The sequence below is a fragment of the Anas platyrhynchos genome, chromosome 5, assembly GCF_047663525.1.
Source record: "Anas platyrhynchos isolate ZD024472 breed Pekin duck chromosome 5, IASCAAS_PekinDuck_T2T, whole genome shotgun sequence".
NCBI lineage: Eukaryota > Metazoa > Chordata > Aves > Anseriformes > Anatidae > Anas > Anas platyrhynchos.
In genome coordinates this window covers 33,118,406-33,134,720 of record NC_092591.1, presented here as the reverse complement: position 1 = coordinate 33,134,720, position 16,315 = coordinate 33,118,406, and positions in this window count along the sequence as shown.

Here is a 16,315-nt window from a genome sequence, read left to right as displayed (position 1 = left end):
TTCAGTGCAGACAAGTCAGGTTCCCCATGGCTATTCCCAGCCAATATTCAGAGGTTCTCCATACCTGCTCATAGCTCACATCTGCAGTCCTCAGCAGCAGCAGGGGGTGGCTTCTTGGCCCCACAGCTAACAGAAGGGCCATGGCAAGGTTGCACACTCCAGGGACACAGAAGGCACTTACTGTGCATCTGTTTGGTCAGCGAGGAGGAAAGGGAACCTGCCCCAGCCTCAGAGATGCTCTGAAACTTCCCAGCAATAGGAGGGGCTGTCCTGGCACAGGAGGAGGCAGAGGGATCACGGTTTTGTCAGACCTCAGGAGTGCAAAATGGAGTGGTTCCTTGTGCCCCCTATTCCCCTCTGGCACCAGTGCAGCAATCAGGTGTAGCCTAACCACACGTAGCCCAGTCCCATGGAGAAACGTTTCCCATTGTCCCACTATTTTTTTTTCCACCACTGTAAATTTTATTACCTCAAAGGTATGGAATTAGGAAATGAAAGATGTGGAAAAATTCCTCGGACCAAAGCACTCATTTCCATCATTTCCACCTTGCCCTGGATTTCCTTCTCAGTTAGCTCCAGCAGTGTCCTTGGTTCAAGCCTTGGAGTCATTAAAGACCTTTTGAAGCTCTAGTGCTCCACACTAGTTCTCATTGCTCAGCAGAATGATGCATCAGGAATAACAAAGTCCACTTTGATCAACTACTTCCATCCTTTACAGCTGCTTCAGCGGGGGTGATTAATCCCAGCTCTTCCTCCGCTAATAATAAGCGTGCAGAACCAGCTACATCCTTTGTTGTTATTATTTTCCCTTTTCATGTCTCTTTTTGGGGAGAGCTGTGGAAGACACGCAGTGATCTTGGCCCAGCTTCTGGTGGAGGGGTGGCCATGGCACAGGAACCGCTCTCCAGGGTGGGGATGGTGGCAGAGAACATGGGTCCCCCGTGGGCTGGGCTGGACTGAACTCTCCCCCAGTCGAGGCCGTGGGTTTCCTGAGCACTGAGCTCCCAGTGCACCTGCTCTGGAAAGCCTCGCAGCACTGCTCGTGCCTGTGGTCCTACCTACGTGCAGGAGATGAGCGTTTCCTCCTGGCAGGGAGCCTCTCGGAGATATAGGGCAGCTCAAAAGGAAGCACTAGTCACCGGGACTTTGCTGGGAATTAGGCCATTTTTGAATAAAGCCCACAGTCCCCTGGGCTGCTAATCTGGCACTTTGCTCCTCCATGGGCTTCTCCTCACAAATGAAAAGTGTCCCAGGCCTTCAGTTTCTGTTTTCAGCTGACACTGATCTGGAATTGCTCTTGATTTGCACTTATCTAGTTGCGAGAAAGAGGAAGCCGACAAATGCCAGCTAGGGAAGGGGAGGTTGAATAGTAAGTGACCACCAACTCTTACAGATAAGGTTTTAGCTACAGTTCACAAATTTTTGAAGTCTGTGGAGTTAAAAGCCTTGTACATGGGAAATACCCTTGCAGACAAGCATTTCACAGTAGAAGCAGTGCTGTAAAGGGCTTGACCTGGTGATGGCTGACACAGACTGTGGTATGCATTATACATGCTGCAGATGAGGAGAAGACATCTTACCTTTAAATGTAACCTGCCTGTTTACTGGAAGCTGGTCCCTGAGGCGTCTCCTGCGCTTATGTTCTTCCAGCCATCTCTTCCTACTGGTGCAATACTGGGAGATTAAGCTCCATGCACATTGCCCCAGCATTGTGAGGGAGGGAGAGAGCACAACAAGTAAAAGGGAAAGTAAAAGAGCAGGGAGATTCACTGGTGTTTCTGGTTTCTGCACCAGACAAGGGGATGGGGTTCACTGAACACTGGTGTGACACGAGAGCTGCAAATCCCAGCTGCAGTCATCCCAGAGTACATTCATGTGCTTTTGTAAATCTTTGATGGGGATAAGTGTGTAAATAAGTGAATGTCATTTCAGTGAGGGATCTTTCACTTTGTTTTGTAAGGTATGTTGGTGCTTTTCAAAATGCACAGGTCTCAAGGTCTCAGACTCCTCTGCAGGTCTGCTGGCAGGAGCAAGCTGAAGTCCTTGAACTTCTGGCAAGTGTAAACCAGCACAGCTCCATGGACATTGCTGATTGTAAGATGGCTGAGAACATGGCCTAAGCATGTGTGGGATTTCATCTACAGTATGGCTTGGAAGTGAGCTGGCAAACCAGAGAGATGTTAGTCAGGAGGCAGCGGACATGCTTTGCTTTTGAATGCCATCAGATCCCTAGAAAATGGCTTTGAATTCTGAGAAATCCGGAGAAATATGTAAGAGCTGTGTAGTTCTTCCTGTCAAACTCATCTAGTCTTAAAATGCTCTAGAAACATACAGAGAAAGAGAAACTGGCCTGACAAAACAGGATGAAACTTGCAACCGCTTCAGATCTGCCCAGGCATCCCTGTGAGGCTGGTGGCCCAGAGGTCACTCGTGTCGTGTGGGGCTGGCAGTGCCTGGGCAGGGCTGGTGAGGGACAGGGCACCAGCAGCCCTAAGAGGCCATCACCACATGGTTTCAAGCTGTTCCACGCTCCAGTCACTCCTGGATTTCACTTGTCTTTCTTCACCAGGGAGGCAGGTTCCAGCAGAGAAATGGCCAACCTTTCTCGAGAATTTCCATTTAGCAAAAATATTTACAGTGCACTTCTGACATCACCAGGCAGTACAGCGGTGCATGTATGGATCCTGCGTGCATGCAGGGACGTGTACCCACAAACACCATGTTACAGTCCTAAGCATTCCTACATAATTAGGTTTGTTAAGAAGTTGTCCCTGGAGTGGACAGTTCACCCTTTTTTGCCTGCCCCGTGTGATGGACACTTGTCTCCCCACGCTTCCTACCACATACCTCATCTCCTGCCATATTGTGTCCCTGACCCTGCTCTTACGGGATCTTAGGGCTTTGCCATGTGCATGCAGAGCACAACAGGGCCACCACAAGAGCCAGTGCTTTGCACAGGAGCAAGTGCTGCTGCTCAGCAGTAAGGGCTGCTGGAGGAGTGCTCACCCCAAGGTTAACAGAGGAGACCACATGCATGGGCACAACATGCTGCAGCCAACCTCTGAAACTGGGATCCATCCGTGCACAGCTGGCTGATGCAACGTGCAACTCAATCAGGGGCTGAGTTACCTCTGGTCTCCATTGCATTGTGCTTTCAGAAAGTCCATATTCCAAGAAAAAAAAACATAGGTTTAGCCACAGACCATCAGGTGAATAAAACAGAAGTTTTCAAGGGGCAGGAGAGGTGGAGACAGCATCGTGGCCAGGGATGGACACACTCATGCATCGGTTGTGGCCTCTTCTGGCCTCAGTCCTGCAAACCCCTGCAGATGTGTAGCACCACTCACAGGGATGGTCTCATGGAAGTCTGTGGATTGTTTTGTTGTTGCTACTATTATTGCCATTTCTTTTAAGAGTGTAGGGTCCTTTTTATTTTTGTTACCGAATGCAGCTCAAGTCAATCCATTGAACTCGGTGGAACAACTCCCCCTCAGAAATGAGGACTGAGAATAGAAACAGGCCGCTGTGTGTTTTTCTGTCATGTGCTAACTCGCTCTGCCATCCTGTGAATGAGCTTCTTGTTTTCTTCTCCTTGATCAGACAGTTCCACCTAAACCAGGACTTGATGCAGAAGTAAATCTGGTAGGAGAATACACTTCCTGTTTATAAAAATACCCTTCCTGTGTGGAAGAGCCCTCTTCCTGCACACTCGTCTGCGTGCAGCATCCCGGACCTGTTTCTATGCAGACACAGGCAGAGTGGCTGGGGGTAGGGGGGGGGGTACAGTAATTATGGATATTTCGTTGGACTGGAGAGACAAATAAATTAATGTAGCTGTTCTGCCGCCTCTGGAAATCATGCTCTTTGCACCCCAAACATCCCCAAACTGCGACCAAGATATCACCCTTTTGAAATGAAGGGCTTTATCTCTTTGGCTTACAGCTAAACCTATCTGTGGATTTCCGCAACTGGTGTCTCATTGCCACGGACTTATTTAGCTAACTTATAGACAGTGCATCCGGCTCTCATGATTTAATTGTGTCTCATGGTTCACACGTTCACAGCAGCTGAGGATCTGAGCTGCGTACATGAAATGGTAAAGTTATAAAAAACACATACATATCCCAAAAGGTGGCGAGCTGGATGGTTCTATTAATTCCCCTCAACATGGGTTTTCCTGCTCCTACTTCTGAAAGGACCTAGCCAAGATCTTTGTCAGCACTAGATGGGTTGGTCCACTCTCCCCTCAGGCACCCTCTCCTCTCACGGCCGTGGGTAGCTTAGTGGTGAGCAGAGCAGGTCCCCCTTCTGCCAAGACTCCCTACAGCATCCCCAGATCCTGTGAGACTCCAGGGATAATCAGATGGTTTTTTTTTGTTTTTTTTTTTTTTTCTTGATAAATGATCTATGAAAACCCCAGCCAACATCCCATCTTCACCCCATAGTTTCATTCATTCTTTTACCCTTCTAAGAGTTCCTCTTCTTTGCCCCTTTCCAAGACTTTTGATGGCAAAACCACCACACCCATGCAGCTTGGTGACTGCAAGAGCTTCTCTTGGTCTCGTGCCCTGTTTTGCTTTCCCCCTTGGATGGTCATGCTTCCTGCAGCTCCATATTGGAAGTCAACATTTGCTGTCACCTCCTAGCCAACATGTTCTGCCTCCTCCTCCCGTGTCTGATTATCACTCAGATCGTGCTGCTCTTGATGCTCACAGCACGTTTTCACATTATGTATTCCATGCTTCCCCTGATGCTTTCTTCTGTGGCCATCCCCATCACAGTCCTGGCCAGGTGCAAGGTTATTGCCACTTACTATACAGTGTCCTTCCACAGAAGGACATGTTCATGGAGAAGGAGGCTCCTTAAATCTGTCTCCTTTGCCAGTCTTTGCTAAGTAAGCTCAAAGGCCAGTTTTATAGGCTACCCCAGAAAATCCCCTACACAATTCCCTAGAATTCATATTTCCTGAAAAGCCTCCCATAGCATCTGATTAAAACTTGTCGTGAGGGCTGCTGGGGACATGGGGAGCTGGGAAGGCTCACTGGAAAGCATGGCCAGACCCTGGCTGATGTGCTTTCTTCTGGGAACTCTGCTCCCTCCCCTTTCAGGCACTGACACCTCTGTCCCTCAGTTTGCACACCATGAGGTCACCCTCCCAGCCTGCGTGACGACATGACAATTAGCCTGTTATCTCCCTTCTGATCACAACAATGTACATTTCTGCAATTTCTTCTTGTCACATGGGGAGCCACTGTCCTCACTGCCCCAACATTTATCACTTTTATGGCCGTGCAGTGTTGGGAAGAGATCGGCCAGGTAGAAGGCAGGGTGCTGGGTTGAGGAAAGTCCACCTAGCAAGTGCAAAGCTCGCTCTTTGGTTTGTGTCACCTCCCATGCTCTATGGCCATTAAGGGCACTCTCACGCTCTCCACACAGCTCCTGGGGGGGTGAAACCACCTGGTGACAACCTTCTGCTTCGTGGCAGGGGTGGCAGCGGGTGCTGCTGGGGTGGCACCTGCCTGGTGGTGCAGGTGTGCAGCACATCCCCTGCCCACGCTGCCCCAACGCAGCCCCACCGCTGCGGCCGGGACCCCCGCTGCTTTTCCGTCCCGCTTGCCCAGATTTCCTTCATGGGGAAAACAGGATACGAGCAGGGGGGGCGGGGAGCAGAGTGTGCCTCCGGCTCATCCTGACACGGAGGGGACAAACACAAACATGCCTGTCCGCACGGGCGGTGGGAAGCACCCTTGGGTACACACACGCTCTTCTGCTCAGCCTGGGGAGAAGCACGGGAGATCATCAATGCAGCACCTCTGCTATGGCTTGAACAGTGTGAGCATCCCCTTTCCTTGTCTCTTCCTACTCCCTGTTTTGAATAATTGGCTCCCCTATTTGAGTGGTTGGCATTTTGAAGGGCACCAGCCATAGGCTTGCCAAGCACCTCGGTGGTGCATCATTACGGTGCTCAGCTCCAGAGCTGGGGTCCAGATGGAGTCAGACGTGTTCCCACATCTAAAGAGACCGAGCAAGTTGGCTCGAGGGAGGCAGGGACCAGCCAGTTCTCATATTAGGTGAGATCTGTCGAGTTCATGCCATGCCTGAGTCTGTTGATGAAGCCCAGGGGAAAAAAAGAGCCCAAGCTTCATGTGGTTGAGTGTGCAAAGATCAGAGGAGCAGGAGAGCAGTTTGTGTTTTTTTTTGCTATTACAGGCAGCAGGTCTGGCTCTGAATGCGTGTGGGGATCAGATCAGGCAAGGCCTATTTACACAAAGCACTTTTCTGAGGATGACTGCACTTTAACACCATTACTGTAAAAAAGGAAGGAAAAAAAAAACAGCCTGAACATTTGAAGGAAAAGCACTTGCTTCCTGTAAGGAGGCTCAGGCAGCAAAGGCTGCACCTCTGCTGTCCGTGTGTCCCTGAGGTACTTTAGCCTCAGGTACGGCTGCTGGTGGGAAAAGGCCAGACCCGTGCCACCCTCCGAAAGGCAGCACAGGCGTTTGCTGGTGACCGCCGGGCTGGTGACCTTTGTGCTCATGTAATGAAAGCAGCTGATGTCACACTCAGGTTCCTATCAAGCTCTCCCGTTCGCTGTGCTGTGCGTTTGTGAACTTTGTTTCTGTTTGCAGCACCTGAACCCCGACGCTCCTGGCCAGGCTCCCGCTCAGCCCGTACCGGCGGCATGCCAAGCTGTGACTTGGCAAGGGAGAGACACTGAGCCTGCTTGCTGTTTGCTCAAAGTGCCCAGTGGAAGTTCTCCAAACCACACTGGCTTGGAAGTAAGCTGGAAATATCACAATTTTTTTTTTTTTTTTTTGCAAGACTCCTGATACTTCCTGTTCCAGGTCAGGCTGGAAGTGTTAAAGCAGCTCACCTTGGGATAACTCTGCTCCCGTGCCTTCGGCTCGAGGAGGCAGCAGGACACTGAGTGATGTGGGTAAGCTGAAGCAAGCTAAGAGATAACAAACCAAAGACGTGCTTGGTTTAGTTGCAGAAAGCAAGGTTTAGGCATGAAAACACACCCAATACCAGAGCTTTTGTTTTTACAGCCTAGACCTAAAGCTCTGTTTTGCCTGCAATGCAAAGCGGCCACAAAAGCAGTGCCAATGTTTTGCATCTGCTTGTCCTCACCTGAGTCATGCAAAGCAGTCGGGGCTTGAAAGTGAGCCTGTCCTGGCCGCTCCTTATGGCCGATGCTTGCTGCACATAGCCTGCAGGCTGGGGAGGGCTGGAGGCCAGCCCAACCCGCCTCAACCGAGGTGGCCCATTTGCCATCGGAGCCCCTGCCTTCCTCCTCCAAGAGTGGTGAAGCCTGTGGAGATCCTGTCAGCAACTCTGTATCAGCCAGTTTTGGACTCTCTGGGCTGTGGCAGGATGGTGTTTTGGGGATGTATCTTGCAAGGACAGCCATTCAGGGCACCTGGGTGCAGGGCTGCAGGTGACGATCTTCTCTCTGTGGACAAGTCACTCACTCCCACTGTTTCTTAGTTGCCCTGCTGACAAAGACGACAATTTGTCATTTGCAACCCTTCACCCCCTGTCCCCAGCCAGGAGACCTTCCCCGAGGGGATCGCAGAAGGAAAATGTAGTTTACAGTGGAGGGGCTGTACCAACACCATAGCTCAGTGGAGTTACTGCAAGGCTGGGTGGGAGAAGAAACAGGTTGGGGAGGAAGAATATCCCCAAGGTCTGGAAAATGCTCCTCATACCTTTGGTGTCTCTGCTCCATGAGACAGTGGTGGAGAAGGAAGTATTGCCTCTCTTCCTTTGCTCTTTGGAAACACAGAGCAGGGACAAGCGCAGAGTCCCATCTCTGGTTGGTGTAGGGGCTGGACATGGCTCTCAGCAGTCCTGAGGCCTGGTCTCTGTCACCCCAAGAAGATTTCAGCAAAACAGGCCACCAAGAGGTGTTTTCAGCTCATGATCTAAGGTGTATCCTTTATTCTCCCTGTCGTAATAGGGCAGAATTCAAGGAGAACTTCTCTCCTCAATCCGTCTTACCTTCTGTTTGTAACTGTGGGGCAGCCGGTGAGTCCCTCTGCACTCGCAGAGACTGAAAGACTGACCGTGTTGGGGGACCACAGCAGGGGGAAAAGACAAGAAATCTACTTTGAAATAGCCTTTGTAAAGCTCACCTCTAATTGATGCTTGGGGCTTCACACTGCTGGAGCACAACACTTCCAGAAGGACAACCCAAAATCTGTCCTTTGTTATTTCTAGGAAAATTCTGGGAGAAGCTGAGAAAAAGGGGCTTTTTTCCTTGGATTGCCTCAAGAAGCACCAGCGGATATCTGACAACATGGGGATAGGAAATGTTGCAGCGTAGGCAGCCAGCTTCTCCTGCTGCTGCCATGAAATGAAACATAAACACATTGATCCTATAAGAAAAGAGTTGATCCTTGCTTGTGGTATGCTAGTTATGAGCAATTCGGATAGATACTGCACAGAGATTGGGTCATAGCTGACAAAACATGCCGGGAGGCATCTCCCTCCTTTTTAGATGCAGAGGATTACATCTGAGTTCCTGGCCGTGTTGCCACACTGAGACCATCCCCCAGCTGATTTTGGGAAGTGGGACCATATGAAAAACCATGGTCAGAAACATCTGGGAAGCAAGCTGGCCTGTCCAAAGTTTACATTGTCAGCCCAATCCAGATAAAATGAGAGCTGCCTCAAGTTGTTAACCCCAGGGGCACTTGGAATCAGAGATCTGTGTCAGATCCAAATAAAATAAAGAACCATCCCAAAATGTAGCCTAAAATGCAAATTAAACCAGAATAGGAACCATTTGTTTAAAAGAGTAATCATATAAACAAAGGGTGAAAAAAAAAAAAAAAAGAAAAAAGAAAAAAAGAAAAAGAAGAAAAAAAGAAGAAAAAAAAAAGACAGAAAGGGCATGTATTTGCTTTTAAGCAAATAAGAGGTTCCCCACCGTTTTCTGCCCCTGAAGGATGGAGATGGTGTTTATTCTCCACACAGTGAGGCAGACAGGTCTCTGTGCTAGTAAGTCTCATAAATGCCACCCTTGGCTCTGCTGTCACATCTCTTCCTGCTGCATCTCCAACAATGCCTTTTCCAGGAGGCTGAGTGAGCAAGAAAGAAGTCCTAAAGTTTGAACTGTGGTTCAGGGCTCAGCGTGGGGAATGAGATAGCAGCCAGAGAAGATTTACACAACTGAAATCCTCCGCAAGACCGGTGTCAGCAAACATACACCAGGCTGCTTTGGGTTGCGTGATGCTGCCTGCAGGTAAGGCTGTAGCAAGTCAAGCTGTGATGGCAGTGGCTCCGCGTGGGCTCGTCACACCAGCATGGGTATCCAGAGCAAGCAAGCTGCAACAGCATGGAGCTTGGTGTGGGCTGAAAAAGCCAGCTGGAAAAGCCCGTGGGAGCTAAGCCCACGCTGAGCTCCACATTGCTCCAGCTCATCTGCTGCTTTTGGCCACACCAGCCCACCACTGCCTCAGGCAGGTCTGCATCGCAGGGCTGGCACTGCTGCAGCTGCTCCACGGTGCTGGGCTTGCCACAGGGCACTGGGGTTTTCACCCCCCGGGCTTCCCTCTCCCAGCTCCTCATTGCCCCCCCCACCGACCTAGCCAGAGTTATCCAGGAGGATGGGTCATCTGAGGACACATTATGAAGTGTCAGACTGCTCTGAGACAGCGGTTTGCACATGTGAAAACCCAGGACTCGTTCTCTGTTGCTAACTCCACCCATATGAAAGTTATTGGTGCCATTCCTGGCTGATCTCAGGATAAGTAAAAGCAGACTTGAGCCCTTAACTTCTACACGCTACAGAGAAATTCTGTTTTCCCTCATGGAAGGGATGTTGGAATTAATTGTTATACTTGCATAATGTGATGCTGAAGTGCACTTTTCCACTGCGAAATTTCTAGAGGAAAAAAGTGTAATTACACAATATTAAGTACAAACTTAAAAAAAAAGAAAAAAAAAAATGTATGGTAGGAGAGAACTGCAGAAAATAGCCGCACAACACATTAGAAACCCAAGAATTTCGAAGGCAAAAAAATATGAAAGTACTCCAAATGTATTACGATCACGATGCACCTTTAGGACATATATACACCCTAGTGATGCCCTGAGGCAATACCTGAACAGGGGACAATAAGAAATAAGTGAACGCAAAATAACTTACTCTAGGACTTTTCCTGAAAACTTGGCTTCGGATCAGTACGAATGGCAAAGACTCTGATACCATTATTCTAACAGCTATTCCCCAAGCCCAAGGTGGGCAGTGTGATGTCGAGACGTGACCCGAGGCCCTGCGGTTAGCCCGGCTTGCGTTTACGCAACCTTACGCATCCGCGCATCACAAGGACCTGTCCGCCTTGGCTCTGCACTTGGGACACATCCTGCACATTGCTTTCCCAGCTGGGCCCAGCCCATCCCGGCCGGTGACTCAATGGTGAGAGGGGTGGAAGTGTCGCAGAGCCCCGTTGTCCTGACTCATCGGCTATTATTGTCGCGCAGGTGGACAATGCGGCGAGGGGAATTTCTCCAGCGCTGCCAGAAAAAGCAGCACCGCCACCTCCACATTGCTGCTGTAAAAATAAAAATAAAGATTTCTCTGTGGGGGTCGCGACTTCAGGCTGGTCCCTGGAAGCCTGTGGGCTCCTGACAGAAGCGGGACTAGCATCTCTCTGTGTAAAGAAAGCTCAGGGACCACCTGCTGGCACTGAGCCTTGCCAAGAGTTACTTTTAGGGCTTCTGCCTGGGTTCTGTTTCGCTTGCCTTAAGCCAACACCCACAACATGTGCACCTCTGGATGCTGTGTAGGATATTTGTGCTGTCCGCAGAGCAGATCCAGGGTATCAGGTTATATATGGCTTTTGCCAAGTCGCCTTTGCCAAACTGAAAATTTCCTGGTTTATCAGCTTTGATCTCTTTGGCAGAGGCTGTGGAGTGAAACATTTCAGCTATTAAGATTTTGCAAGAAAGCACTGGCTGCACTGGCTTCTGATCACATCCCATACGTTTTCATTTTGGGTTACCGGTCTGCACTGCGTCCCCCACAAAGAGCAGAGTCAGGAGGGCCAGGAGGACTGCTTGTAGGAAGGCAACGGTTTAGGATCATTTCCCCCACAGCTGCCAGGGACTTCCAGCCAAACCCATCCACCTCCAGTGCCCTCATCCTCCTGCGGGCACCGAGGGGAAGCATCACTTGGCTGCCAACTCCACGGCGGTGCAAAAACCAAAGTAGGGAAGTGGAGAGGAGCAGAGCCCTGCCCTGGGCCTGGAGGCTGCGTGCCCATTTCTGGCCCCTCTTCCTCGGCAGGCAGCCAGGTTCCTGGACCGGGTACATCCCGGGGGGTGCCAGGGAATCCCATGCTCCGCTTCCTAGGGAGAGCTGGAAATTTGGGACGGCTGCGGCTCCTCGCAGGCTCCCACCATTTCCTGAGGAAGCGCTCGGTCATGCTCGGCCCAGGAGAGCTGCTGCCTCCCCTACAAACCTTAACGCCTTTGGGATGGGGCCGGCGGCCCTCGAAGCGCCCGGGGGCTGCGCTGCACCTGAGCGCGGCCCGGCCCCGACCCTCGGCACCCACCTAGCGGCCGGCTGGAAGCGGGCGAGACGCAGGCTTCCCTTTCTCTGATGCTTTTTTTTTTTTTTTTTTTTTTTTTTTCCGTTTTGTTCCGTTTTGTTCCGTGCTTGCAAGCATCAGGACATCGTCACCCCTGAAGGGTCTCCTGCTTTGTGCACGGCGTCACCACAAAGGAAAGAATCAGGAAGCATCTTCCAGATTGAAACTGTATGAGAAAGGCATCCAATTTAATACATATACATACATACATATATATATTTGTGGTGGTGGTGTTTTCTTTTAGTTTGTTACCTCGAACAGATTCGGGAATTTTCAGTCAGAGATCGGGTGCTTTTTGACAACCCCGGTGAAATTCCTGCCCCTACTGAAAACACTTCAGAAATCTCCGGTGTTTTTCCCAGGTGGAGGTGGGTTTGGGGCCAGACAAAGCCAGTCCAGAACTGTCTGTAGGTGGCCGAGGCACCACGAAGCAGAGGAAAGTGCATGCCAGTTACTGCTCCGTGCCAGTAACCCCACAGAGGAGCATTAGCTGAGGCACAGCCCTGTGGCTTGGTGTGGCTGTCACCAGGCTCAAGCAGCCTTAAATCCATCACAGCTCCTGCTGCACTCCCAGTGTCCACACTAACACTGATTTACCATCTCTTGACTGTCATTAGTATTTCTTTTTTCAGCAAACTTTTAACTAATCTTTCTAAGTGATCAGCCTGGAACCCCCCTAATTTGAAGGAGAAAGTAAATTTGTGCAGCTGGGGTGGAAGCGTACTTGTCTGGAACTGGGATTGGTGTCAGCATTTACATTGCATTCTGTTTGGATCAGAGACCAGCTCTGTGTCTGATCAGAATTTCTGACCTGCTAGGGATCTCAGGTTCAAAATGCCCTGTGCACAGGCAATGCAACCATGACTCATGAACCGATGTGCTGGAAGCACATTGAGAGTTGCTGCTGACCTGACCCTTGCTTGCAATTCATGAAGCAGCTGCAGCAGGACGGGCTTATTATTGACTTTCAAATCAAATCAAATTCTCCTGTATGAAGAGGCGCCCTCAGCTCTATATAACTGTGAGTGAGAGGAACTTTCTAGGTCAATGTTTATTGCAATGGTGGCAAGAAACCAAAAGAGGACTCCATAAGAAGGCAGAAGACCCCAGGACAGTGCCTCTCTCAAATCTCTTGGATTTGAGAACCCCACCTCAAATGGGAAGAGCGGGGGCTTTGGAGACTGGAGAGTTTCCTTTTGCCATACCCTATACAACCTTATACAACTTTATTAAGTTTGTGACCTTATACAACTTTATTAAGTGTCCTTCCCATTTCCTTCTCTAAAGCAGGGAGAGCATCACCATAGTTTTCAAGACTCCAGTGCACCTGTGGTAGGTTCAGCTTGCATTGTGCTGTAGGATTCAGCAGAAATTTGTCCTTGCATGGGTTAGAAGAGTGCAAATCAGCTGCTTCCCTGGGCATGCAGCGTGGCAGTGATGAGGTATGGGCAGCGCCTCATGGACCCCTCTGAGAACCTGCCCTACACAAACTGGCACCTAGAAATGGTCTGCAGCTTGTTCTTCCTCCTCATTCACATGTCCCCCCATGGTCTCTGACCCAGAATTCTGCTGCCTTCCCACACACAATAATATCATTCAGCATATTAGGCCATGGGCTTTTCAAGGTCAGCGCCATCAATATGTGGAAAGCACTAGAGGACAATAACAGGTTGATAAGTCACATGGCAAATTAGGAAAAGGCCCTCAAGGGTTGTAAAACGTATCAGATCCACTTATCACAACCCTTTCTGATATTTTCTGCAAATCCCCAGCAGTAAACATCCTGCCTGCTCGCGGTGCCAAGGACGCTTCCCCATTGTGTGATAGCAGGCGGCTGTCAGTCCCACCGCTTCTGACACTGCCGTGGGGTTCTCCTCTTTCTCTCCATGGGACCAAGCCCTGCAGAGCTCAATAATCCCATTCAGCGCTCAGGAGACACAACCGAGGGCCTGGTGAGGAAACCCTGCTGAGTCCTGTTGGCTTGTGCAGAGACATTTCCACTTGGTGCTGTGCTCGGGGCTGGGGCAGCAGCAGGAGGTACCTCCGAACCTCTCCACCCCAGCCCCAGTGCTGTGACCTGGCCTGCTGGCAGAGGGGGGTTTTCCCCACCACAACAGTAGCAGCAGGGGACACGTCTTGTGCTGTTGGTCCTGCTGCTGGAGGAGCCGCACGAGAGATGAACAGAGGAAGGGAATTGCCCTGGCTCTGTCAGTGAGATTGGAAGAGTAAGTCTGTGGAAGCTCTGGCAGTTTTGCTACCTGGTGTGGTAGAAGGAGTCTCACACACAAACACATGCATGGGTTGCCAACCCACGAGCTGCTGGGAATACAAAACAAAACAAAAGAATTAAATAAAAATTAAAAACTAGAGTGCCACCAATGTCCTGTGCTGAGAAGCCTTTGCAGGTAACCCCACCTGAGCGGTGCTTTGGGAAAGGCAGTGCCCGTGGGATTCCCATAAGACAGTGTGTGTCTGGGGTAACTGAGGATCTAGGCTCTGCCTACACCAGTAAGATGAATGTTGTCATGCACTGGAATGTGATCACCTACCCTGTCAGGTGGAAGCGTCTCTGCAGCTTCGGTTGGCCACATCTCCCGGCATGGCAGAAGAGCTAGCACAACTGTTATGAATGTGCTGGTTGGCTTTGGTGTCAGAAAAGCCCCAAGATCCTTTAATTTACCAGTTGAAATATACCACAGGGCTCTCCCAGAGCTGTAATCCACTGCCTCTTAGAAGAAAGGGACACAGGTCTGTCCTGCCTTAGGTGCCTGACACCTGAAAGGAAGGTGGCTCACTGGTGAGCCTGGTGGAGCAGGGACTCTGGCACCGCTGAGGGCTGCGGGCACATCCAGCATGAGCACACCTTGCCTTTTGACCTGTCCTTGGCGTGGGATCTGCCTCCCCTGGGAACAGCGGGGAGTATAGCTCCCTGTGGAGGGGTGGAGAGGCTCAGGCACCTCCAGGAGATGTTTCCTCCCATCCTAAATCAATGGCAGCCATTCTCCGCCAAGAGAACAATTCCCCAAAATGATACAGACACAGCAGGCAAGTGAAACGTGTAGCAAGGAAGAAATGGCCCAGTTATCTTCATCCTGTTAGCTCTGTTCCTGCAATGCTGTGTCCAGTGTCACTCAGAGATAAAGAGCAAGTACCTTATTATCACCATCATGTCTGCCCTTGAGGGTTTATTCTTTCACCCCCTCCTGTCTTTGTTTCTTTCCCCCTTCCCTGATTTTTTTCTGCGTTGTCTCCCTACTTCCTACCATGCAATTCCCACTTCCCATATGGGTCTCATTCCTACTCTGTCCCCATCCTGTCTGCTAAAATAATCAGCAGTGAAACCCTGAAAATGGCCGTTCACATTGTTTCCATGGAACTGGGTGGCAAGTCTCCTGGTGCGATGAATGAAGGCAGGACGCACTTCTCAAAGCCATTGTTCCAAGCTGTCTGCCGGCTCAGGAAAGCACTGCCTGCTCGCTTTACACTGAGTCTGCGACTGGTGGCTTTTCTCCTCCATCTGCTGTGAATCAGGCCCTTGTGTTTTAAGCAGTGACTACTTAGTTTGTGGAGTGCATGCTTAGTAACTAGCCCTTGGGCCAGAGCAGATCCATGGCAAGGATGTCGGATGAGAGCATCATGACGTGGTCCTTTGTGACCAGCCGCAAACCCTCGTTATTTACTCCCTGACATGGCTGTGAAGAGCAGGCATCCGGTTAGTGCAGCGATGACTGCGGATAGGATTGCCAAACCTGAGCCAAGGCTCTCCTCCTGCCGGGCAGTCCTGATGTCACAGTCATCCCATTCACACAGCTTTCGGTCAGCTGAAAACATAGAATGAGACTGCTCACATGTGTTTGGAGAGAGCTGCATGGACATTTTGTGACTCAGAGTAACAACACGAAAACATGTTGCTGCACCTTCTAGCTAGCACATGTGGAACCTCCCCATCGGTGCTGGTCACTGGGGATGTCTTACTGCATGACCTAAGGCCACTCCCAGGGAGGCAGGAATGATGGCAGATGACCCTGAAAGATATTATCAAGGTCTGCAGGTTACAGAATAGTCTCTTCTTGAACATTTCAGTTTGTTTTAATAGATTCCAGACTCCCAGAATAAAGAAACTGATGGGACCTTGCCCAATAACTGAATAGCCGTACCATACAGTTTACAAACATGATTCACCAAGAGAGCACTAAGTGGGGTTTGAATATTGGCGTAACAAGAATGAGCATGAAGTGAGACATCCCATCTGCTGAGGAAATTGCCTAGCTTGCTGGTAATTGAAAATTCAAGGCAGTGTCATCTATTTCAGTAAAAACGTCTTCCGATACTGGAGCACAGCTTCCCATCCATGTCCTGCCCCAGCTTTACACGGAATTTATTCTGTCTGCTACTACTGTTCCCCTTTTGACCTGAGCAATGGATCAACATTCTTCTGGGCAGTCTGCATACTCCCAAAGTGTGCACATGGAGGCTCTGATATAACAAAGGCTGGAGGGTCCCATCTTCCTATCCTAAACAAGAGTTTCCCTGAACACAGTGGAGCATGACACAATTTCTTGTAAGTGCCAGGCCTTTCTCAACCACAGACGGTGCCCCAAAGCTCTCTACCTCACCCCAGCCAGAATCAGGCTGCAAGGACCTCTCTGTGAGCACGCTGAGCAGGTTTCATTCATTCAACTGAAGTGGAAGGCAGCTCTTGTGTCCAAAGACCTCTC